Raw genomic sequence first — 24,074 nt, 5'->3', positions numbered from 1 at the left:
TAGGTGCCACAGGGGTTATAGGGCCCGAGGGGGTTCCTTTAATAGTGGATTTAAGCCCTATAAGAAGGGCCTTAATCGGGGGGGCGGCGTCGAGGCTATAGGCCTGCTAAACCAGCTAAAGAGCCTGCTAAAGAGTCCTTTAACCTGGGCCTTACTAGCCGAACTAGTCGACTTCTGGGGCAGAGGGGGGAATTCTTCGGCGGGTCTTTAGGTCTTTTTAGCCCAGGCAGAGCTAATTAAACCCTGTTTTTAGCAGGTTTAGTAGGGGGGGGCCCCTGGAAGGGGTCCTAAAGGGGGCCCCTAGAGGGGGACTCAGGGAGGCTTTTAACCTCCGAATCGTCGGCTATATACCGGTTTATACGGGTCCTAGAGGGGGCTCTAGGCGTAGGGCTTATAGAGGCACTACGGTCCCGTTTAGAGGCTTATATAGGCGTTTTATAGCGGGCTATTTCGTCAGAATCGTCGTCAGAATCGGCGTCTTCTATAGTTATATCCCCTTCCCCGTCTCTAGCCGTTTTAGGAAAAGTGGGGCTAAGTGGGGCCGGGTCCGGGGGGGTCGAGTTCGGAGGTTCGGGGCTGCCGCGGCGGCTAGGGCGGCCGGGTCGGTCTTATTACGTTAGAATCGGGCGTTACGTTAACTTAGTCGTTTACGTGCGCTGCTACGGCTATACGCGTGGCTTAGTGGGTGGCTCGGGGTAAGGCTGGGTGGTCTGTGCGGGCTATTTAGAAGGCCCGGGCTCTAATTAGGCGGCGGGCGCACGGGCCACCTTAGAATTTTCGGGCGGCTTTACGTGCGCACCACGCTACGTTTTCGCACCCATTTTACGGCACAACAACTGCTTACGTACGGCGAAGCTATGCGTGCGCGCAACGGGCTCGAAAAGAGTAATTAAATAATACTAATATCGGGCGTTTTAGGGCGTTTGCGCGGAAAAGGTGGGTCTAGCTTATGGAGGTGGAAGAGTGTTATATCCTAGTATTATACTAGCTAGGCTATTTATAAAGTCGGTCGCTATAGTTTCTAGTCTGGGATAGGGAATAGTGCTTACTAGGTTAGCGTCTAAGCGGTCCTATATAAAAGCTAAATACTTATCTTTACGTTTATTAGCCGCCTTTACTAGTCGGATTACCTTATCTATAAAGACACGGATATTATAGCGGGTAATTATATTATTTAGGGTATATCGCTTACGTCTTAGCTTATACTCGGCTTCCTCTTAAGGTAATCGGAGCCGTTCCTATAAGGCGGTGTTTTATTCTATAACGGTTATTATCGTGGTAAGGTATAAACGCCGTCCCTTATCGAGGCTTATAAACTATACGGAAGCCTTACCTAATAGATAATAGGCTAGTCCGCGGGGAAGGGACTCGCGGTGCTAGGTATTTAGGCTAGTATACTAGTCTATTATGTTAGGAAAGCGGAAAATATCTATATAGATTAGTTTATTTCTTTTAGTCTTAAGATCCTAGTCGGTAGTAAAGTATAAGGGGGGCTTAAAGTAACCTAGGTCGTTAGCCTTAAATCGGTGTGTCTAATTATCGCGCTAGCCGAGGATAGCGAGTAAATCTAATTATTATATATATAGGTATAGTTCCGGGTAATTAGTATCCGGCGAGTTCCCTGGGGGAGGGCCTATACCGGGAGGGCTATGTTTAGGGAGATTATTACCCTGAGGGGCTACCTAGTACTATTAGCGTTCTAGATTCCTATTATTCCCGGTTCCGATATCCTCTATCTAGTCGCGAGGGTAGTATATAATATCGGAGGGCGTAGGGCTTATACGATTATCGCTGTTACTTATAGTATCGGCTTAGTGACTTTCCTGATCAGAGAATAGTGTATAGTTATTAGGCGTTAAGGTATAGTCGGGTATTCCTTTAAAGGGTTTAGCGTACTTTAGAGAAGGGCTTTCCGCTATATCCTTAGGGAAACTTCTAACTAGCTATTCGACTATACTTATAGCGGGGCGGATTAGAAGCGATTCTAATTTCTTAACCTTAATCTTTAGTTTTACTAGCGGAGAATCGTGCCCGGTAGTAAAAGGGGCTAGCTCCTTTCCTTTTACCACGCTGCTATGGGGTATATCCATAGACTTATAAAGGTCGATATACTCGGGCTCCTTCTTTAGCTAATTATAGAATACCTTTATAAAAGAGTTATAATAGGTAACCCACTTAGTAGGATAGGTTAGCTAAGGGGGTAGAATAGCTTTAGAGACTCTTCCTCTAGAGGTCGTGGTATAGCTAGCTTTACTAGTACTAAGGAGGTTCCCTGCTTACTCGGCTATAGAGAGGAGTAGCTAGTATTCGGGCTTAAGAACCTTTTTAGTAATATCTAGATAGGCGTTCGCTATTACGGCGAGGGGACGTACGCCTTTTAGATCCCTTAGTATAGGGGGAGAGTCTAGTAGAACGGGGTAAGGAGCGTCGGTTATTATTAAGCGGGTTCTATAATAATACTATTTAGTGTTTAATAGGTTATTTTAGATACGGGCCTATCGGATAACTAATACTCGTGGACTCTTATACTTATCGCTTACTCGCCTAGTCCTAATAAAGGGGAGGCGCTTTACTTAGTAGACTACGGGTAACCGGTACCGCTTTAGCTATATATCTGCTTAGGGCGCTATATATAGCTATTTAACTAAATAGGGGCTTAGTACGCATACCTTTATATATCACGCTAAAGGGCTAGTAAATATAGTAAGGGGTGCGTAGGTAAATAGTTCCTTATTAGCGTTATTAGGCTACGGCTTAATAGTCGCTGCTTATCGCCTAGTCCTGTTTAAGGGGAGGCACTTTATTAACGACGGATAGTTATTTACCCTAGGATCGTGTAACTAAAATAGTCTATACGGTCGTTTAATAGGATCGGTATACGAACCTTACTAAGATCGAATAATCTTATTTTAGTTACTATTATTTAATATACACTAACCGTATATATCTTTAGCTAGCTAGTATTATAGGACCTCTAAGAGGATTTGAGTTAGGTAACCTTAGGGTATAGTAAATAGCATGTAAATAGGATGTCTTGTCTTAAGGAGAGGGCGAGGTTCCGGCCCTGTATATCTACGGGGGAACCTCGGGCTATCTAAGGCTAGGCGCTATACTAGGTATAGTGCTAGGACGGTGCTGGCACCGGTCTAGCGCTATACTGGTTTAGTGCTAGTATAGGGCTAGCACTAATCTAGCGCTATACGGGTTTAGTGCCCGTATAGTGCTGGCACTAATCTAGAGCTATATAGTTTTGGGTCCTGGTATAGTGCCGGATAGGGGTGCGTAGCAGAAGGTAACTGTATAGGAGTCCTAGTAAGCCCGCTATATCTATATACTAGGGGGGTATTATTTATAGATATAAAGCAGGGCTTTACTGCCTCCCTAGATTAGAGGATACGGGACTTTACTTAGGGCTTTTAGTCCTTTTATAAAGGGGTTTAGCCCTGGCTTTTAGATATTTATTATATTATACTCGGTATAGGCCTATAGCGGGAGCTTTACTTAGGCCTATTTAGCTCCTATATTCTAGGTTAGGATATAGAGTTTTATTAGTTAAAGGGGGAGAGGTTCGGGGCCGATTCGGCTCGCGCGGCCCCCTAAGCATCTTATATCGGGGTCGGGTCGGTCCTACGGGGGATAAGGAATAGTTCTAGGGGTCTAGAGGCCGGGGGTATTCGCGGGGTCGCTTTAGCGGATAGCTAGGGCCGCGGTAAGTGGGGGCGGCCTATAATAGGGTGGGGGAGGGGGAGGGTAAAGGATAGCGGAGGCGGGGTCGTGGGTACGCCGCTTTAGTCTACCTAATAATATCGAATTCTTTTACCCGGTATTTATATACTTCCTAGGCTCTCGCGGCTTCCTATTTCCTAACTTAGTATATATTATTAAAGGCTTTATAGTTACTATTGTAAGCTGCGTACCTCTAAGCGGCTTTTAGGGCCGATACTATATAGTTTTTAAACCCGTTTTAGTAAGTAGACTTAGGTTTAGCGTAGTAACAGTACCACTACTCTGCCTTTAAGTACTAAGTAGCTTTATACCTAAACTATAAGTAGTTTATGTATTTATTTATTGTTTTTACTCCGCTATCTTTATCCTACCTAAGTAGCTAGGAGTTAGAATTCTGACTATACGGTCCTTCTTTAATACCTATAGGGGGGAAAACCGTAGTATAAGACTTAGGGAACTAGTATAAGACTTAGATAAAAACCCCTATACTCTCCTCTACTAGGATTACTACCTTATACGGGTACCGCGGGGGCCCTATTACTAACTCGCTATTAGTACGAAACTCGTGGCTTCTATACTAGGAAGCCTATAACGTGACCTATAGCGGCTTTAAAGCCGACTATATACTTAATTAACGGCGCGCGCGTGATTATCTCTATTAGTTTTATACGTCTTCTATATATCCTAGGGCTAACCCCTATAGGCCCACTTATAGGCGACTTATATATACGCTTCCTAGGGTTTAAAGCTCCTAAGCTTCCCTTACTCTTTCTATAGGTGTAGGTAGAGCTAACGCAGGCTATATACCTACGCAGCACGCTTATATAATAGCGTAAGAGGCTGCCTCCGTATCGTGGAAGAGACGCCGTATATTTTACTTACGCGCTTAGGGACAGCGCGATACCGTCTTCTTATTTCCACGGTAAGGCGACTAACTCCCCCGTGGCACCTATTATCGACTAGCGAAGCCGGGCGGAAAGTGAGTCTAACGGGCCCCCTATTTAACCCTTATTATACGTGCTAAGGTAGATAAGGGCCCCCTAGAATAGGATCCGAGTAGCGTAAAAAAGAAAAGGGTTCCCTCTTTTGCGTGCGCCTCTAGCCGGATGCGAACCGACCCGGTTACCTCGACCATATACTAGGTATACTACCACCATACTATAAAGGCCTATAAGTAGTTAAAGCACTATAAAAGGCTTTTTTCTTTATATTTATTTATTTATTACGCGTATATAGCCCTAGAGCTATGGCGCGGCGGGCTATAGCGCTAGGCGCTATAGTCCTAAAAGATATAGCTAAGTATAGTGCTATATAGTAGTAAAATCAGTAACTAATAAAGGAAATCCTCCGTATTAATCTGCCTAATTCCCTATTCTTTATACTAAAGTCAGGAAAACCAAACCAGGAAAAATCAGACCGCAGAATCCGTAGTGATTTACCCCTTAAACCACTCTGCCGTAGCTATCTTAGTAGCTAAGAGGAAGGCCTATAAGCCCTATAGTCTTTTCTTAGTACTAAATGGCAGCGGTAGAGTTAGCGGTAGGCCTGCTAGGGCTTCCCGCAGGCGTCTCTTTCTGACCTATAGATAAGGCACTATAAAATCAGGTACGCTATGTCCTATACCAGGGAGCCCGGGCAGGAATAGCGGTCTATAAAGCAGTTTTAGGCCCGTTTTTAGTGGCGTCTTAGGTAGCCAAATCCAGTTTTTAACTAGATATAGGCTAATTAAAGCCACCGCGGGCCCTATAAATACAGGGGCTTTTAAGAGAGGAGTAGGTTATCCTAAACTAGGCGCCTATATAGGCGGCCTAGCCAGACTATTTTACGCCTTTTTTCCGCCTCTTCTTTAGCAGCCTAAAGGGATTTCTAGTTAGCTATCGTAGCTATATTTACCCGGCATTTTAGGTGACTAAGGGTAACTAGCTTAACAAATTTAGTGGCTTTCCCCGGGTCTAGAGCCCGTTTAGCTACCTTATCTGCTAGTTCGTTGCCCTCTATCCCTATATAAGCCGGGACCTACTAGATAAAGACCGAGGTGCCTTATTATTTAAGGCAGGTGATATGGTTTTTAGTAGTTATAGCCTACTACGAGGGGCCCTAAAGCTTCTAAATAGCCGCCTATCCATCGCTAAAGATATGGCACTCTGGGGGCCTAGAAGACTGTTATAGAGCAGCCTCTAAGGCCTGAACTATAGCGTTTAGTTTAGCGTTAGCGACTTCGGCAAAGGGGCCTAGGTTAATTCCTAGGGCTCTATAGGGCCTATTAGCGGGTAACCACTATATAATAGCGGCCGCCGCCTGTTTAGGCGTTATAGGGCCCGGGGGGCCTATGGGGTGGCCTTAGGAGCCGTCGGTATAGAAAACAGATGCTAGCTGCCGAGGGACTGGATTTCCGTTAAAGCTTCGAAGTGAGCTGTTTTAGGGTCGGTAGGGTCGGTGGAGTCTTCTATAGAGGGCTGCGACGCTATAGGATAGGGAAAATAGGGGCGTAGGTCTGCTAATGGCGCTAAGGCCTAGGGGGCCTCCTACTTAGTAGTCGGGGCCTTTATATCCTAGGAGGACCCTACTAAAGCTAGTAGCTCCCCCCTAGCTTATAGAGCTGTGTGGAGGGCTAAAGGGTCTAAAGGAGGGCGAGGTGGTTATAGTCGTTACTTAATTTATCGCGGACACTATCTAGAAGCTCCTTTTTTACCGGGTAGTTTAGTAGGAATTTTAAGATCCGAAATACGTAGAGTCCATTAGATCTATTTAACCGAACCTGGGCCGGCGGAATAGCGACTTTTAGTTTTAGAGGGCGGGGGGGGGCACCCCTAAAGGCACCTAGGGCCCTAACTAGAGCGCCGTATTATAGGCGTTTTAGTCGGTCTATTAGGTGGGTTTTTTAGAACTCGGGGTCCTACTAGAGCTATAAGCCGAACTTAGCTATAGTGGATATATAGGCGATATATAGCTGCCGAAGGGCCCTAAAAGAAAGGCCCTTCTAGGAGCTAGCGAGCCTTTATAGTCGATTTATAGCGCTAGTGGCTAAGTTTAACCGTTTTTTAATATAGGGTTTAAAGGATAACTTAGGGTCGAACTAGACTCTAAGCCACCTAATAGCCCCTTCGGTAGGCCTAATTTCGTGCCCTGCTATAGTAGCCGAGTCGGTAACTATAGAGCGTTTATTATAGAAATAAATAAGCTCTGTTTTTTACGGGTCGAAGAGGACCTGGTTATTTTCGGCGGCGTTAAAAAGGGCGTTAGCTGCTGACTCTAGGGCCCTACAGTTCCTACTAGCTGATTTAGAAGCTATAAATAGCTAGAAATCATCTATATAGGAGAGCTATAGGCCCTAGAACCCTTTATCCACTATAACCCCCCTTATATATATTAGGAAGAGTATAGGGGATACGGGGGAGCCCTCTAGGACCCCTATATTTAGGGGGGTAGGCTACGAGGCCTACCCCTTAAACGCTAGCTAGATACGCCTATTTTCTATAAAGGAGGCGACCCAGTTAACTAAGTTTAGGGGTAGTTAAAGCTATTATAGGGTATAGAGGAGCTATGGCCTGGCGACGTGATCGAAGGCGCCTTTAGTATCCAAAAACAAAGTCGAAACGACTAAGTTTTTCTGACTTTTCCGTTATTTTTAGATATAATATAGTAATAGAGGGGCTGTATCCATAGCTAAGCGTTGTTTTCTACCCCCTATTTAACTAGGGTGTAGAAGATCGTTACGTGAATTTATAAGGAAGGCGAGTCTATCAGCTATAACCCTTTCTAATACTTTACCTAGGCAGTTTAGAAGGGCTACAATCCTATAAGACTTAGGATATAAATAGTCTTTTTTCCCTGGCTTAAGCAGAATAACACTAAGAGCCTCTTTCTAGTAGGTAGGGTAATAACCCACTAAAAAGAGAGCCGAATAGGCCTATAGGAAGACCCCCGGCATCGTATTATAGGCGTATTAGATAGGTTTTAAGCCTATACGATCTAGGCCGGGTGCCTTGCCTATAGCGGCTCTAAAGATAGCACGCTATAGTTTAATAGCCTATAGGCTAGGCCACTCCTAGGGCCTTCTAGAGTCCTTACTACCTAAACTAGTTAGGTTCTAGGGCACTCTAGAGGGGCTAGAGGGGCCTAGGTCCCCTAAAGGGCCTATACAAACAGGGGCTTTAGGGGCGTCGGTGGCGGTGGCCTTAGTGGCCTCGGTGGCCTCGGGGGTAGGAAACAGGGTCCTTAGGAGTGTATCACACTTATCCTCGAAGGTATAGGCTTTCGGGCCTTCTAGTCCCTAAATAGGGGGTATTTTAGTATTAAGGCTGCTTTTTATATAGCTATACGCCTTAAAAATCTTATTACCTTCGGCCTAGGCTAGGAAGGCCTCTTAGTCATCGGCTTTTGCTATTTCTATAGCGCGATAGTAGGCGTTTCGGGCTGCTTTTTAGGCGGCTTTAAGGGGGGCAAGCGGGGGGGCCGGGGCCCCCTTTTTTACCTCTTTTTTAAAGACCCTAAAGGCCCTATTACTCTCTTTTCGTAGGGTCTTTAGCTCTTTAGTCCACCACGGTTTTAAACGCTCTACTATTTTAAGCCTAGGCGTAGAAGACTCCAGGGCTATAGTAATAAAGCTTAAGAGGTGGCGACCTATAGAGTCCTAGTTTATAGCGTCGATCGCCTACTATAGCTAAAGGGTTAATTAGGGTTCTAGGTCCCTTAGAGACCTAGAGAATAGGTCCTAGTCCGCTAATTTATAGTTATAGGCGGGTAGGATAGCCTTATTTATAGGGCCTTTAGGACCTAAAACAGTTACCGAGATAAGGATAGGGCGGTGGTTAGAGGTGGTATTATCGATATACCTCTAGCTATTAAAGTGGAGGCGGTAAAAGCCGGGCGTATAAAAAGCTAGGTCTATAACTAACTCCCGGCGTAAATTATTCCTAATTAGGGTCCCTCTATATAGGTTAACCTTTTTAGGATCTACTAGATAGGTAGCTCCGAGGCTATCTAACTAGTCTATTAAAGGCTAGGCCTTAATAGTATCCTAATTCGACACGGCCCTATTCCACTATTAGTGGTTCCTATTAAAGTCCCCTATAATAAGGGCGGGCCCAGGGATTAAGAGGCCCTATAGGACCCTTTCTTCCGTCTAGGGGCGGGCTATAAAGTCTAAAAAGGGGGGGAGGTTAAGGGGGGGCCGGGGGGCCCCGGGGGGGTCGTAAACGGTCTAGAGAGGCCCCTAGTATTCTTTAAGGGGTCAAGCTTTTCTTAATTATGGATATATAGGATATAGAAGCTCTAGGGGAAGTAGACCTCTATAATCTAAGCGTCTAGGTCGTCGAGGAGGTCGTTTCGAAGGGAAAAGTCGATATTACTAGCCTTTCTAATATAGGCTAGCACCCTAGGCCTAAGAGGGAAGACCTATAAGGTGTAGAAGGTAGGGGGGGCGGTATAAAAGGCCAAGTGGTTTTTAATCACCTAGCCTTCCGGTTTCTAAAAGCAGTAGGGTTCCTAAATTAAGACTATATTAGCTAAAGCCTCTAAAGCCTATTCTAGGATCGATTCGTTGGCCGGTTATTATTTATTAGCGTTATATTAAATAAATAGCAGCCCGTTTTTCGGGCTTCTTAAGCTAGAAAACCTATTATTTATAGGAATAGTTAGGCTTTAATAGCTCGAATAACCTTATAGTTTAGGCTATCCGGGGGGTAGTCGCCGTTATAGTTATAGTAATAGTATTTAGTATAGACGCAGATACTGTATTCTTTATAGCGGTTATAGTAGTGTTTACTCTAGTGCTTATAGTTACCGGCGCAGATAAAACAGGGCGTTTCGGCCTTATAGGTGCCCTTAGTATAGCCGAATTTCTAGCACTTAGAGCACTAAGTTTTCGGGGTTATAGGCCTATATTTGTAGACCTTAAGGCGTTAGCTAGCGATCTATAGGCTAAATTTAAGGTAATACTTCTACTCTGCTTTAGTAGGCACTGCTAGGATAATAGTGCCGCTATTAAATAAGGGGTTAGGGCGGCCTAGCCACCTAGGCTAGCCTATAACCTTAATAGGGTTAAAGGTTATAATTTCGGTGGCTATACTAGCTAGGCCTCGGCCTAGGCCGGAACGGAGGCTCTAATCCTAGGGGGCGTTAAAAGGGTCCTATTCTTCGAAAGGGTAGACCGGGACCTATTTAATAACTAGTTTAAACTAATCGCTAATAGGTTAAGGGGCCTAAAAAGGCAGGTCCTTTAGCTTTTTAAACTACTGATTTTATGATTCTAGGAGCCATTCGGTAGTGTATTTCGGGCCTAGAGTTAGGATAAGGTTCCCCTTAGTCGAAGAACTAAATCCTACGATGGCAGGGGTTTTTAAAACCTTATTAATCCTATTTCGTAGCTTAAGGGGGTCGATTTCCCCGAGGGATTATCCTTTAATAGGCTAGAGCACTACTCTTCGGATCTTTTTCGGGTTTTTTAAAGTAGCAGGGGGGGAAAGGGGCAGGCCCTATAAAGCCCGTAGGTCCTATAAAGCCTGTAGGCCCTATAGGGCCTATAGCTCCTAAGGGGGCTTAAGCTCCTTTAGCGGTAACCTGGCTATAAAGGGGCTGCTACTACTACTACTACTACTACTACTACTACTACTACTACTACTACTACTACTACTACTACTACTACTACTACTACTACTACTACTACTACTACTACTACTATTCTATAAGTTTACGAATAGCCTAAGCTAGTTCGTTAACCTTCTATTTAAGTATAGAGGTAATAGGTGCCACGGGGGTTATAGGACCCGTAGGGGTTCCTTCGATAATAGATTTAAGCCCTATAAGGAGGGCCTTAATCGGGGGGGCGGCGTCGAGGCTATAGGCCTACTAAACTAGCTTAAGAGCCTGCTAGGGAAGTCCTTTAACCTAGGCCTTACTAGCCGAACTAGTCGACTTCTAGGGCAGAGGGGGGAATTCTTTAGTTGATTTTGGGTCTTTTTAGCCTAGGCAGAGCTAATTAGACCCTGTTTCTTAGTAGGTATAGAAGGGGGGGGGCCTGGAAGGGGTCCTAAAGGGGGCCCCTTAAGGGGGACTTAGGGAGGCTTCTAACCTCCGAATCGTCGGCTATATACCGGTTTATACGGGTCCTAAAGGGGGCTCTAAGCGTAAGGCTTATAAAGGTCTTATAGTCCCGTTTAAAGACTGATATAGGCGTTTTATAGCGGGCTATTTTATTAGAATCGTTATCGGAATCGGTATCTTTTATAGTTATATCCCCTTCTCTATCTCTAGCCGTTTTAGGAAAAGTAGGGCTAAGTAGGGCCGGGTCCGGGGGAGTCGAATTCGGGGGTTCGGGGCTGCAGCGGCGGCTAAGGCGGCCGGGTCGGTCTTATTATATTAGAATCGGGCGTTATGTTAACTTAGTCGTTTATATGCACTGCTACGGCTATGCGCGTGGCTTAGTGGGTGGCTCGGTGTAAGGCTAGGTGGTCTATACGGGTTGTTTAGAAGGCCCGGGCTCTGATTGGCTGGTGGGCGCACGGGCCACCTTAGACTTTTCGTGCGGCTTTGCGTACATACTACCACGCTGCGTTTTCGTACCTATTTTGCGGTATAATAACGGCTTATGTAAGGCGAAGCTGTGCGTGCGTATAACGGGCTCGAAAAGAGCAATTAAACGATACTAATATCGGGCGTTTTAGGGTGTTTCCGCGTAAAAGGTGGGCCTAGCTTATAGAGGTGGAAGAGTGTTTAAGTCCCTTAAATATAAAGGATTCCTAGACTAGGCCGTCTAACTAACCGGTAGCTTCCTTTAATACCGAATAGTCTACGTCCTCTTTAATAGCTAGGCGGTAAACCTATAGCCCCTCCGCGCCGGTATACTATAAGGATCCCTAGTCTTACTAACCCTCTTTATTTTATATATCTTTAACCTATATAAGGAACTTAAATACGCTATAAAAACTATTATTATCGGCTTTACTAATAATACGAATATTATCGCTTTTAGCCGTATAAAGGCCTAAACGTGGCACCGACTTACCCCCGCCTAGTAAATATACGAAGCTTAGTCTTAGGCGAGCGGCCTTTAATTCGAGCTCTTATAATATATATTTATTCCTTTTACGAAGTCCCGCTCCTCCTCCTTAACGCCTATCCACCTTAGTACTATACCGGTACTACCCTTAACGGAGACTAGGTTCCTTAGGGTATAGCTAGACCGGAAGGTAAATTTCTTATAGTATAAGAAAAAGATTTAGAGTAAATTATTATTATTATTATTATTATATATTACGCTGTTTTAACCTAATTATATAGGCTAGCCTTCTAGGCGATAGTCCTTCTCTGATTTAGGAGGGGGGAAAACCGGTTAGGATAAAAACCCCTCCCCTTATATAGTATAGTATAGGTGCCCCCCGGGGCGGCCGCTACGATAACGCTATACGGCTATATATTAGCTCGGTGCGTGTTCCGGATCTTACCTCCAGTATAATAGCTACCGGGGTATCTGTTATCGGGTTTCGCCTATATTAGGGCGGTGCGTTACCGCTCTAGTAGCTCTACGGCCTTCTAGCCCCCTTCGTTCCGTGTTATATAGTCGTCTTTATTACGTTCCTCCTTTATATAGTCCCCTTTATTCTATATACTTCTAGGTGGGGTGCGGTTCTACTACGCTACCGCTCCGCCTATCCGTAACTACCTTATTATAGGCGCTAGAATAGCGATCGCGCCTGCCTTCCTTTATAGCCGCACGGTTATAGGAGCCTTTTAATAAAAAAACCTTTCCTAACCTTTTTCCCTCTTCCCTCCTCTCTTTTCTTCTTTAAGCTATCTTATTAAAATAAGTTTAGCGCCACCCTCGCAGGTAGCCTACGTTATCCGTGTGCCTAGTTCTAGCCCGTTTCGTTTAAGCTAACGTCTACTTAATCTAGATACCCTCCGTTATTAACTAATCCGCCGGTAACGGCGCCGATAATGCTAGTAACGCCCCCCTACTAGCTAGCTTTACTAGTAAGAAGAATATACGTTATCCGTGTAATATCCCTGCGTATATAGCGCGTCTAACTTAGGTAGGAACTAATTCCTATAACCGTCTAGGCCTCCCCTTATACCCGCTATATCTCCGCTATTATAGTTAATCTACTAGTCGATAAATACCGTAACGTTACCGGTACAGGGGCTCGTTACTACTATTACGCTAGAGGAAAGAGAGGAGGCTATAAATCGGTGCTAGTAACTTACCGCACGGCCCTAAACCGGTTAATATAGACCGTCCGTCGTGTCCGGGTTAACGATACTACTACTATAAGTATTAATCGCGGGGTCGCTATATAGGCTTCCACTAATTATCTTAGACTCGCCGTGCTTATAAGGCCGCTAGTAAGCGTTAGTTACGAGCTCTACGCGCTAGCCGTAGCTCCTAGCGTTAGGCTAGTACTACCGCTAGAGCTATGGCTATAAACGATTATCTTATAACCTAGGCTTAGTTCGCTAAAGTTAAACGGATAGTTAAGAATATTAGCCGCTAAATAATAGGTTAGCTTTATTCCCGCTACGTTCCCGCTACTAACCTGCCTAGAACCTCGTGATCCCCCCCGCCGCCGATCCCACTACCTCTGGTAAGGAGGAAGATAATACTAATAACGACTAAAGTAAAAACGATAAGGCCTAGTTAGAGCGAGGTGCCGGCAGTAAGGCTGCCTAGAGGATAGCTAAGATAGCGGGGGGTTAGCTATACGTGGGCGCGGCGCCCCCTAAAAGACCTATTAACGCCTATACCGTTTATGCCCTTCGCCGTATCCCTATAGTTATCCCTATATCGTTATTATCCCTCCGGGGTCCAGGGCTCTTACTAGGCGGAAATCCCGGAGCCTACCTACTTATAGGAATTATTTCGCTACCGCTCCCGCCCGCTTATCGTCCCTAAGGGCGCGGAGCTAGTCTGCCTTACTCCTTAGCTCCGCTCCCGCTACGCCCTATAATCCCTCCTGTGTCTGGTTATCTATATCTATACACTATAATACGATATACTCGGCTATTTCTGCTCCCCTATCTATATAAGGGCAGCGCGGTGTTACCGTATCGGGGACGCCGTATTAGAAGAGGAATTTACGGAGGCTAAGCTTCTCCGTCCGTATCTATATAAGGATTAAGCTCTGGGGTTTAGAGAGTCCCTTGTGTTTCCTGAGTGCCGTCTTCGAGAAGCGGGGCGTCCACGACATGGCCACGCTGCTATATTATCGCGGGCTCGTGTTTTCCTATCTATACCGCCACTCGTCACGTAGTCTGCGTTTAGAGTAAATTAACAATATAAAACTATACTCTAAGCCGACTTACCGCGGTAGCCTAGGGCTATAGCTTCGCTAATACCCGGCGCTTTTATATCGCTATAATCCGCCTAGCTATCTCCTACTACGCCCCTACCTTCTATAGAATTACTAATAGGCCCCGCTACGGCCTCGCTATAGCTCCTAGCTCGGCCTAGAATAAGTGCCTTAGGACTATTATAGGAGCCTATAAGGCCAGGCCGATCCGGATCCTAGAAAAAAAGACGTATATCCCCCCCCTCGATCTATATCTTACCCGCCTTATAGCTAAAAGAGCTCTTAATTACTAAAATACCGGAGCTAAAGGACTTATCCTAGCTAGCACCTAGGCCGCTATAAAAGTATTAGCGGTACTAAGGCGTCGCTATATTACCTAGTAAGTACTCGCCTAGCCTATTTAATCCTTTACCGCCTAAAACTAAATAAATAATAATAACCTAGACACCGCCCTCTAAAAAGAATAAAAAAAGAGGTAAAGGGATATAGGGTCTATAAGGAACCTAACCTATACCGCGGCGGTACTAGGCTAGAACCTTTAAAGAAAAGACCTCTAGAGATATAAAGGCCTCCTAAAACCATAAAGCTCCATCCTTACCTAGATCCGCTCTAAGAAACTAGGCCTTAAAGCCTTCCTCTTTAAAGCGACGGTTCCTGGCTTCGCCACCCCCTAATACCCTCTCAAAGACGGAGGGGCGGAGATAGCCGAATATATTATCCTATACTACTAAAACACTACCCCGGAGTCGCGAAGGGACCTCCACGGCGCCGTAAAGAGGCCGATCTTAACTAGGGGAGACCTTTTCGACGCCCTAAACCACCCTAAAAAGGCAAAAGTAATCACGAAATAGTTCCTACGTCTTAGCCACCTAAACGACTTCCGCCTTACCCTAGAAATTATAAGGAACTACGTATTAGAGACCCTATAGCGGGACCGCCCCGGTATAGAATACACGGAATAGAGATAGCACCTAACCTAGACTTTTATATTTACTCTAGGGCCCTATAAGCCGGGGCCCCGGCGGTATTAAAGGGGCTTATTATAGCGGTATCTACCCTTTACTTGGCCTTAGTCTCGCCGTCCTCCTCCTTATTCTTACTTCTAGAGGCATTGTCGCTATTAGCGTTATACTCGTGTCCCTATCCTACTATATTAATATTATTATACCACTAAGAGACTACTAAGGGGACTTATAGCCACCCTTAATAGGATAGCGATTATTCCCTTTAGCTTATTTAGTTAATGCTTTAGACTAGCTAATATAGCGTTATTACTATAGCGGCGGCCGGCGGGGCGAGTATACCTAGCGGCGTGCTTAAAGGATAACACCGCCGCTATAAGCCGACCTTAGGCCTACCTAAAGTTAGCGTGGTATCGCTTCGGCACCCCTAGGGATATAACTTATAACCGCCCCGTCTTTACACTTATTAACGGCCGCTATAAACTCCCGGTAATATTTAAGGACTCGCTGCTATTACTTTAGGGCTATAGCCGGAACCTACACTAATTATTAGAACCCCGCTACTAGCGCCCCGGCACTAGTAAGATACTGCTATAAGACCGACTTATATCCTTATAAGTTTAACGACTATTAATATATTAATAGTATACCGCTCCCTTTTTAGTGGTATAGTATATACTTTTATATCCTCGGGCTTATCGCCCCTAAGGCGCTTCGTGTACTTAAGATAACTATTTCGAGTTAGAAACAGCCGCTTATCGGTATCACTTCAGCACCCTTAAGGCGCCCCTAGGAATACTTATAATAAAACCCGTATAGCACCGGCCTCGTAGCGGCGCGCGGTGTTTTTCTTCTTAGGTTACTTTTTCTTAGGAGATATCTTAGAAGTAGTTAGCACTAAACCCGGAACCGACACGCGCCCCCTATAGCACCCCTCTACTTATAGTAATAAACTCAGGTTATTAATCGATTTAAATATTATTATTTAAATAACTATAACCTATTTTATTAGCCCGCCCCTAAACCACTAACCTCCCGCCTACGCTACTACTTATAAACGGATATTATTAAAGAAGAAGACCCTATCTACTTATAAGCTACTAAAGGCGTATTATTAGTAACTATGGTATAAAGCCGGGATCGGAGACAGGAATAGAGGGGCGGGCAGCTTAAGGGTAAATCTATGATATCGCGATAAAAGGGTTAAAGGAGGGAAAACAAAAGGAAGGGCGGAGGCTCTTAAAAGTTTTAATTAACCTAACTATAGTTATAGAAGGCTGCTGAATTTAGCAGGCATATATAATAAAGGCAGGAGCCCTTACTAAAATCCCCCGCCTAAAAGGAAAGCGTAAATAAAGTCTGCCACCCCGATATAGGGAGGATTCCCAGAACACGGGACTATCGCGGACCTTTTTCGGCCCCCTATATAGTATACCGTACCCCTAGGCTAACCCGAAATCCCTAGCCTACTACCTTCCCGTTAGCTACTAGACTAAAGGTATGATCCAGATACGTATCGAGTCACTACCGGGACCGTCGAGGTCCCGACGCGGCACTAATCCTAATAAGGAGAGTATAGGGGTTTTTCTACCCGAATAGGTTTTTCCCCCTATAACCAGCTAAGAAGGACCGTATAGCCTAAGCCGGGCTCCTAGACTAGTTAGAATAGCGGAGTAAGAGAATAATAATGATAGTAATAAAAAACTTTTTGCTATTTATTTCCCCTAGATTTAAACTAACTAGGTTTTTTCTTGTATTATAGCTTAAAGTAATCGGCGGTATTATAACTAGCTTTATTATACTAGTTATAGTGTTTTCCCTTAGTCTTTTTCTAAGGTTTCGAGGACTTTTTATATCCTTTATTTAAGCGTAGAGTAGTATCAGAGCGTTCTACCTTTAGGGAGGCGTTAATTAATTTGCCTATAAGCCTATTAAGAGAATATTCTTAAATATTATAATATAAGGCTTAAGTTATTTAGCTAGTAATAGAATTATATCTATGTTTAATGCTATTTAAGATCTAAGTAAAAATAACCTTATCTAATAGTTCTATATTATAAGTTTATAGCTTCATTATTCTTTTTTATATCTTATACAGAAAGATTTCTAATTTAGAGAAGTCTGATACTATACGGTTAAATAGTGAGCGTAAGACCTCGTAATTGGCCTGGAAGCCTTTAGCTTTATATAATTCTTTAAGCCTTTCCTATATTTCGTGTAGAGAGTTAAGGTTATAAACGTGAGTTAAAGGTTTAGCTAATAACCTAAATAGAATATCTCCTATAGCTTTTAAAGACTCTTCTCTTTATTTAATAGAAGGGTTACCAGAAGTTGGGCTATAACCTTTTCTAAAAGCTTCTCTTTTCGAAAGAAAAAAGCTTTAATATTAAAAGTCTATGTTTTATAACCTTCGCGACTTCGAAGTTTAGAGATAGAAATCTCTTTAATATCTTCGTTATTTCTCATTTTTAAATAAATAAAAATAGAAAATAAAGTCGACTTTTTATATCATGAATAATAGAGGACTTAGAAACCGAAAACGGTATTTAAAACAGTTAATTATTATAGATAATATGTGTTATATAAGACTTCTACTTAACTATAGCTAAGTATATATACTATTTAATTATAAGGCACTATATATATAACGGTATAGTGATGTAGTAGCAAAGATATAGCTATATTATATATTTAATTCCTGCTTTTATTAATACTTATTTTTAAAAATTTTAGATTTTTTCTTTATAATAGGTAATCGAATCGATTCGTAGGTTAATAATTTTAATAGCCTCTATTAGTCGGAAAAGGTAATTAAACTGATAAAACGGATCGTGGAACCGATAGAACGGAACCATATAACCTTTATTAGTTGGAAGAGGTAATTAAACCGATAAAACGGGACTATGGATTAATAAAATAGAAATGCGACCGATAGAAAAGAGCCGTATATTAATAAAATAGAATCGTGACCGATAGAAAAGAGTCGTAGAGAAACGATTCCTAGAAGGACGATCTAGGAGAATAGAAACCGGGGCCTGAGTTACTTTAAGGTAAAAATTAATCTTAATTTTTATTCGTAAGATCGATAATAACTTTGGATTCGTTAAGTAATTCTTTTATCAATATAGGAAACGTGTATAAAGGTAGCGTAGAAGGATAGCGAAGTTATTAATTCCTTTTATTTTATTTAATGTTTTTCTTTACTTCCGTTGCTTCGATAAAGGGATCTTAGTAGTCTACGTAAGGATAAAGACTTTCGTTTACGATATAATAAGGCGCCGAGAAGCAGGTCTCTTCTTTATAAAGAAATTCTTATTACCTCTTTTTAAGATAAGCTAATAACTAGTCGTCGTGAGGAAGAAAGGCGAGATTTTCCTTATAAAGAAAAGGAGGCGAATCCGAGACTATTAGTCGAAGGAGTCCGTTTTAGTTTAGAAAATACTATGTACTCCTAAGAAGCTCGATTAGCGAAGCTCTTATATTAAGAGCGTAATGTTTATAAACTGGTAGAAAGCAAGCTTCTTCTTCGTTATTTTTAAGATAGATTTCGAGCTTTAAGTAGTGAATTAAGGGATTTATAAAACCTAGCGCCTATATAGATTTAAGCTTACCGGGCTTATAACCTATAAGCGTTTAAATAAAATCTATAAGCTTAACTAGAAGCCGTAGATTAAAGAAAGAGACGGTAAGAGGTGCTTAAGTAACAGAAGGCTAAGTGAATTTAATAGAGTAATACTCTATAATACTAATAGTAGATTATAGTAGTAGTCCTAAAGAAGAGTAAGATAAGGAGTGAAAGAAAAAGGAGATAAAGCAGATATATATAGATAAATGGTATATAAAGAGACTAGTCTTAAAGAAGTAACAATATGCTTTGCTTATTATATAGTAGACTAGGTTATTATGCAGTAAAGTCTTTATTATATAATGTATTATATAGTAGACTGTTTATTGTATAATATATTATGTAGTAGACTCTTTATTGCGTAATAGACTTTTTATCTCTGCTTATATCTTTTATTATTATTATTATTCTCTTACTCCGCTATCCTAACTAATCTAGGAGCTCGGCTTAGGCTATAGGGTCCTTCTTAGCTAGTTATAGGGGGGAAAAACCCGTGCGGGTAGAAAAACCTCTATACTCTCCTTATTAGGATTAGTGCCGCGTCGGATCCCGGGGGGTCCCGGTGGTGACTTAATACGTATCTGGATTATACTTTTAGTTTAGTGGCTAACGGGAAAGTAGCAGGCTAGGGATTTTAGGTTAGCCTGGGGTACGGTATACTATACAGGGAGCCGAAAGAGGACCGTAGCGGTTCCGTTTTCCGGCGATTCTCCTTATATCGGGGTAGCCGGCTTTATTTACACCTTCCTTTTAGGCGGGGGGTTTAGCAGGAGCTCCTGCCTTTATTATATATACCTGCCGAATTCGGTAGCCTTCTATAACTATAGTTAGGTTAATTAAAAATTTTAAGAGCCTCTGCCCTTATTCTTATTTTTCCTCCTTTAACCCTCTTATCGCGATATTATAGGTTTACCTATAAGCCGCCCGCCCCTTTATTCCCGCCTCTATACCCGGCTCTATACCGTAGTTACTAATAATACGTATTTAGTGGCTTATAAAGATATAGGGTCGTTTTAGTATTATCTATTTATAAGTGGTAGTATAGGCGGGAGGCCGGTGGTTTTAGAGCGGGCTAATAAGATAGGTTATAGTTAATTGTATAATAATAACGGTTAGATTAATTAATAAGCTAGGACCGCCGCTATAAGTAAAGGGATGCTATAGGGGGTGCGTGTTAATTACAGGTCCAGTACTAACTATTTCTATGATACCTCCTAAGAAGATGTAGCCTAAGAAAAAGAATAATACTCGTTACTATAAGGCTAGCGCCTTACGAGTTCTGCTATAGGTGTTCCTAGAGGCGCCCTTAGGGTGCCGGCGTAATACCGATAAGCGGCCGTTTCTAACTATAAATAGTTATCTTAGGTGCACTAAGCGTTTTAGAGGTAAAAAACCTGAGGATATAAAAGTATACGCTAATACTATTAAAAAAGGAGCGGTATATTATTAGTATACTAATAGTTATCGAACTTATAAGGATATAAGTCGGTCTTATAGTGGTATCTTAGTGGTGTCTTAATAGTATTTAGGCGGTAATAACGGGGCTCTAATAGTTAGTATAGGTCCTGGCTATAGCCCTAAAGCACTAGCAGCGAGTCCTTAAACGTTATCGGGAGCTTATAGCGGCTATCGCTAAGGGTAGAGACGGATCGGTTATAAGGTATATCCCTAGGGGTGCTAAAGCTATGCCGCGCTAACTTTAGGTAGGCTTATAGTCGGCTTATAATAGCGGTGGCTTCCTTTAAGCGCGCCGCTAGGCGTGCTTACCCTGCTAGCCGCCGCTATAGCGGTAACGTAACGTTAGCTAGTCTAGAACGTTATCTAAATAGACTAAAGAGAATAATCGCTATCCTGTTAAAGGTAGCTATAAGTCCCTTAGCGGTCTCTTAGCGGTCTTTTAGCGGTATAATAGTGCTAATATAGTAGGATAGGGACGCGGGTATAACGCTAATAGTAATAGTGCTTCCGGTAATAAGTATAGGGAGGAAAAGGAGGGTGATACTAAGGCCGAGTAAAGGGTAAATACCGTTATAATACGCCCTTTCGATACTATTAGGGCCCCGGCTTATAGGGCCCTAGAATAAATATAAAAGTCTAGATTAGGTGCTATCTTTATTCCGTATACTTTATATTAGGGTAGTCCCGTTACGGGGTCTCTAATACGTAGTTCCTTATAATTTCTAGAGTAAGACGGAAGTTATTTAGGCGGCTTAGATATAGGAACTATTTCGCGATTACTTTTACCTTTTTAGGGTGGTTTAGGGCGTTAAAAAGGTCTCCTTTACTTAAGATTAGTCTCTTTACGGCGCTATAAAGGTCTCTCCGCGACTTTAGAATAGTGTTTTAGTATTATAGGATAATATATTCGGCTATTTTTACCCCTCCGTCCTTATAAGGGTACCGAGCGGTAATAAAGCCGGGAACTCTTACTTTAAAGAGGAAGGCCCTAAAGCCTAGTTTCTTAGAGCGGATCTAGGTAAGGACGGAGCTTTACGGCTTTAGGAGGCCTTTATACCTCTAAAGGTCTTTTTTTCGGGGGTCTTAGTCCGGTACCGCTATAGTATAGGTCGGGTTCCGTGTAGGCCCTATATCTCTTTACCTCTTGTTTTATTCTTTCCGGAGGGCGGTATCCGGGTTATTATTATTTATCTATTTTTAGGTAGTAAAGGATTAAATAGGCTAGGCGAGTACTTACTAGGTAATATAGCAACGCCGTAGTACCGCTAATACTCTTATAGCGGCCTAAGTGCTAGCTAGGATAAGTCCTTTAGCTCTAGCGATTTAGTAGTTAAGAGCTGTCTTAGCTATAAGGCGGGTAAGGTATAGATTTAGGGGGGGGATATATATATTTCATTCTAGGATCTAGATTAGTATAGCCCTATAGGCTCCTATAATAGTCCTAAGGCACTTATTCTAGGCTAAGCTAAGAGCCGCTATAAGGCTAGAGCGGGGCCTATCGGTGATTCTATAGAAGGTAGGGGCGTAATAGAAGATAGCAGGGTAGATTACGGCGATATAAAGGCGCTAGGGTCGGCGAAGCTATAGCCTTAGGCTACTATAGCGAGCCGGGTTAGGGTATAGTTTTAAATCGCTAACTTACTTTAGATCTCCTTCCTATACTATAAGAAATTTAGTTTTTAGTTTAGCTATACCCCGAGAAACCTAGCCTTTATCGAGGGTGGTACTAGCATAGTGCCGAGGTAAAAAGATATTAGAGGCCGGGAGTAGGATTTCGTGAAGGGTATAAAGATATATTTTAAGGGCTCGAATTAAAGGCTGCTTACCCGGGACTAAGCCTTATATATTCCTTAGGCGGAGGCGAGTCGGTGCTATATCTAGGTCTTTATACGGCTAAAGGCGATAATATTTATATCGTCGGCGAAGCTAATAATAGTGGTTCTCGCGGTATATTCGAGTTCTTTATATAGAGTAGAAATATATAGAATAAAGAGAATTAAGGAGACCAGGGACCCTTACGGTATACCGGTATAAAGGGGCCGCGGGGCTACCGCCTAGCTATTAAAGAGGAGGTAGACTATTCGGTCTTAAAGAAAGCTGCTAGTTAGCTAGACGGCCTAGTCTAGGAATCCCTTACGCTTAAGGGACTTAAGAAGTCTAGTATAGGGGATAGTATCGAAGGCCCTGTATATATCTAGCTAGAGTATCGCGGGGGTACCGCCTAGGGCCTATACGGCTTTAACGGCCTTTATTATACGCTACACGGCTATCTTTATATTATATCTAAGCCTATTTCCTATTTAACTATTAAGGAGTAATCCATATTCTTCCGCTATAGCCGCGAAGCGGTCCGCTATAATACCTTCTAATAGCTTCCTAATCGTGTTAAGGAGGGAGATCGGTCTTTAGCCTTTAGCTATCTTGTAGTCGCTTTATAAGCGGCCCTCCTTTCGGATAATTATAACGGTGGCGGTATAATAGCGGCGCGGGAAGTAGCTTAGGGCTAGGCAGGCTAAGAGAATCGTAGCTAGGATCTAGTATAGGGCCGGGCTATAGGCCTTTAGGAGGCCTACTAGGAAGCCGTCCGGGCCGGGAGCGGCCTATAGCTTAGTCCGGCGGAGGCGGCCCTGGATATCCGCCGCGGTAACGCTCCGGTCTATATCCTACCTAGAGGGGTACTTTTATCCTAGGGGCCTAGGATCTAAATCTCCCGGGGGGGGGGGGGGGAACTTAGCGTATAGGATATCTGCTTTTTTATTATAGGAGGTCGCTGGGTCGCCTTAGTCGCGGTATAGCAGTGGTATAGTAAGGGGCCCGGGTAGTTAGTATCCTTTAATTTAGGCCTATCTTTAAAGCCTTTAAAGGAGCTTATTATTTACTTAGGTTAAGTAAAGGAGGTATCGCTAATATTACCTCTTTATTACCGCTATAGCTTTATCGCGGCGGAGCTTAGCTTACCTATACTCTTCCTATTTATTCCGTGATTTCCTCGCTATATACCCCCTATATAGTCTACGCGCTTCTTAGGTCAGGGATATTAGCTTATTTATCTATTACGAGTAAGGTAGCCGGCTAGGGGGGCCGGTTTAGCGTTATCGGGCCGACTAGTTAGCGACGATAATAAGGTCCTGGGTTAGCTAGTCGAGGGCCTTATTAATATTAGAGGGTATTATTAGGGGGCCTGGTTATATAAGGGTCCCGGGGGCTACCTAGTAGGCGAGGGAGGGTATAAATTCCTTTTAGACCTAGCGTGGGCGGTCTAGGAGCCGTGGCGGGGCCGTATCGGTAAGGCGGTTTATATTAAGGTAAATAGTCGCGGTTTAGGAGAGATAGTCTAATCTAATAACCTTACTATCTATATTATCGTAGCTATAGCGGAGCCCCTAGGACGCCTAGATAAGGTCGATAATACTTAGCCGCCGGCCTAGCCTATACTAGGTAGTTATTCCGGCGGGGGGGGGGGGGGTAATAAGGTTAAGGTTTTAGCGGGTAATTAGCTTTAGGAGGGTATTAGACCTAGGATAGAATCTAGGATAGCTAGCCTAAAAGGGATAGTAAAGGTTAAAGTCTCTAAGGAGGATATAGCGGCCCTAGGGAGGGGCCCCTATAAGGTCTATAGTTAAAGGGGTATACTAAGGGGTAAAGGCGGATTAGTAATTTTCGGAGTAGATTAACTAGATTATAACGGCTTAGTCGCCTACGCTAAAGGTGACCGTATAAGAGTCCTAGTAGGCCCGTTATATCCACGTGCTAAGGGGGTATCGTTTATAGATATAAAGTAAGGCTCTACTACCTCCCTAGATTAAGAGGTATAAAGCCTTACTTAGGGCTTTTAGCCCCTTTATAAAGGGGTTAAGCCCTGGCTCTTAGATACCTATTATATTATACTTAGTACGGGCCCGTAGCAGAAGCTCTGCTTAGGCCTATTTAGCCCTTATATTCTATATTAGGATACAGAGTTTTATTATTTAGAGGGGGAGGGGTTTAAGGACGATCCGGCTAGTATAGCCTCCTAGG

General features: G+C 43.2%; 1 pseudogene across 1 annotated transcript; it reads right to left on the bottom strand.

The window, feature by feature from the left end:
* Positions 1-4,819: 4,819 nt before the first annotated feature.
* On the bottom strand, positions 4,820-4,894 carry ACRALDRAFT_t244 (annotated as a pseudogene). Its single transcript has one exon. The product of its transcript is annotated as a tRNA-OTHER (tRNA).
* Positions 4,895-24,074: the final 19,180 nt, after the last annotated feature.

The sequence above is a fragment of the Sodiomyces alcalophilus genome (assembly GCF_042370955.1).
Source record: "Sodiomyces alcalophilus JCM 7366 unplaced genomic scaffold ACRALscaffold_7, whole genome shotgun sequence".
Taxonomy (NCBI): Eukaryota; Fungi; Ascomycota; class Sordariomycetes; order Glomerellales; family Plectosphaerellaceae; genus Sodiomyces; species Sodiomyces alcalophilus.
The sequence above is the reverse complement of the archived record's forward strand: the minus strand, read 5'-3'. Positions and strand labels throughout refer to the sequence as shown.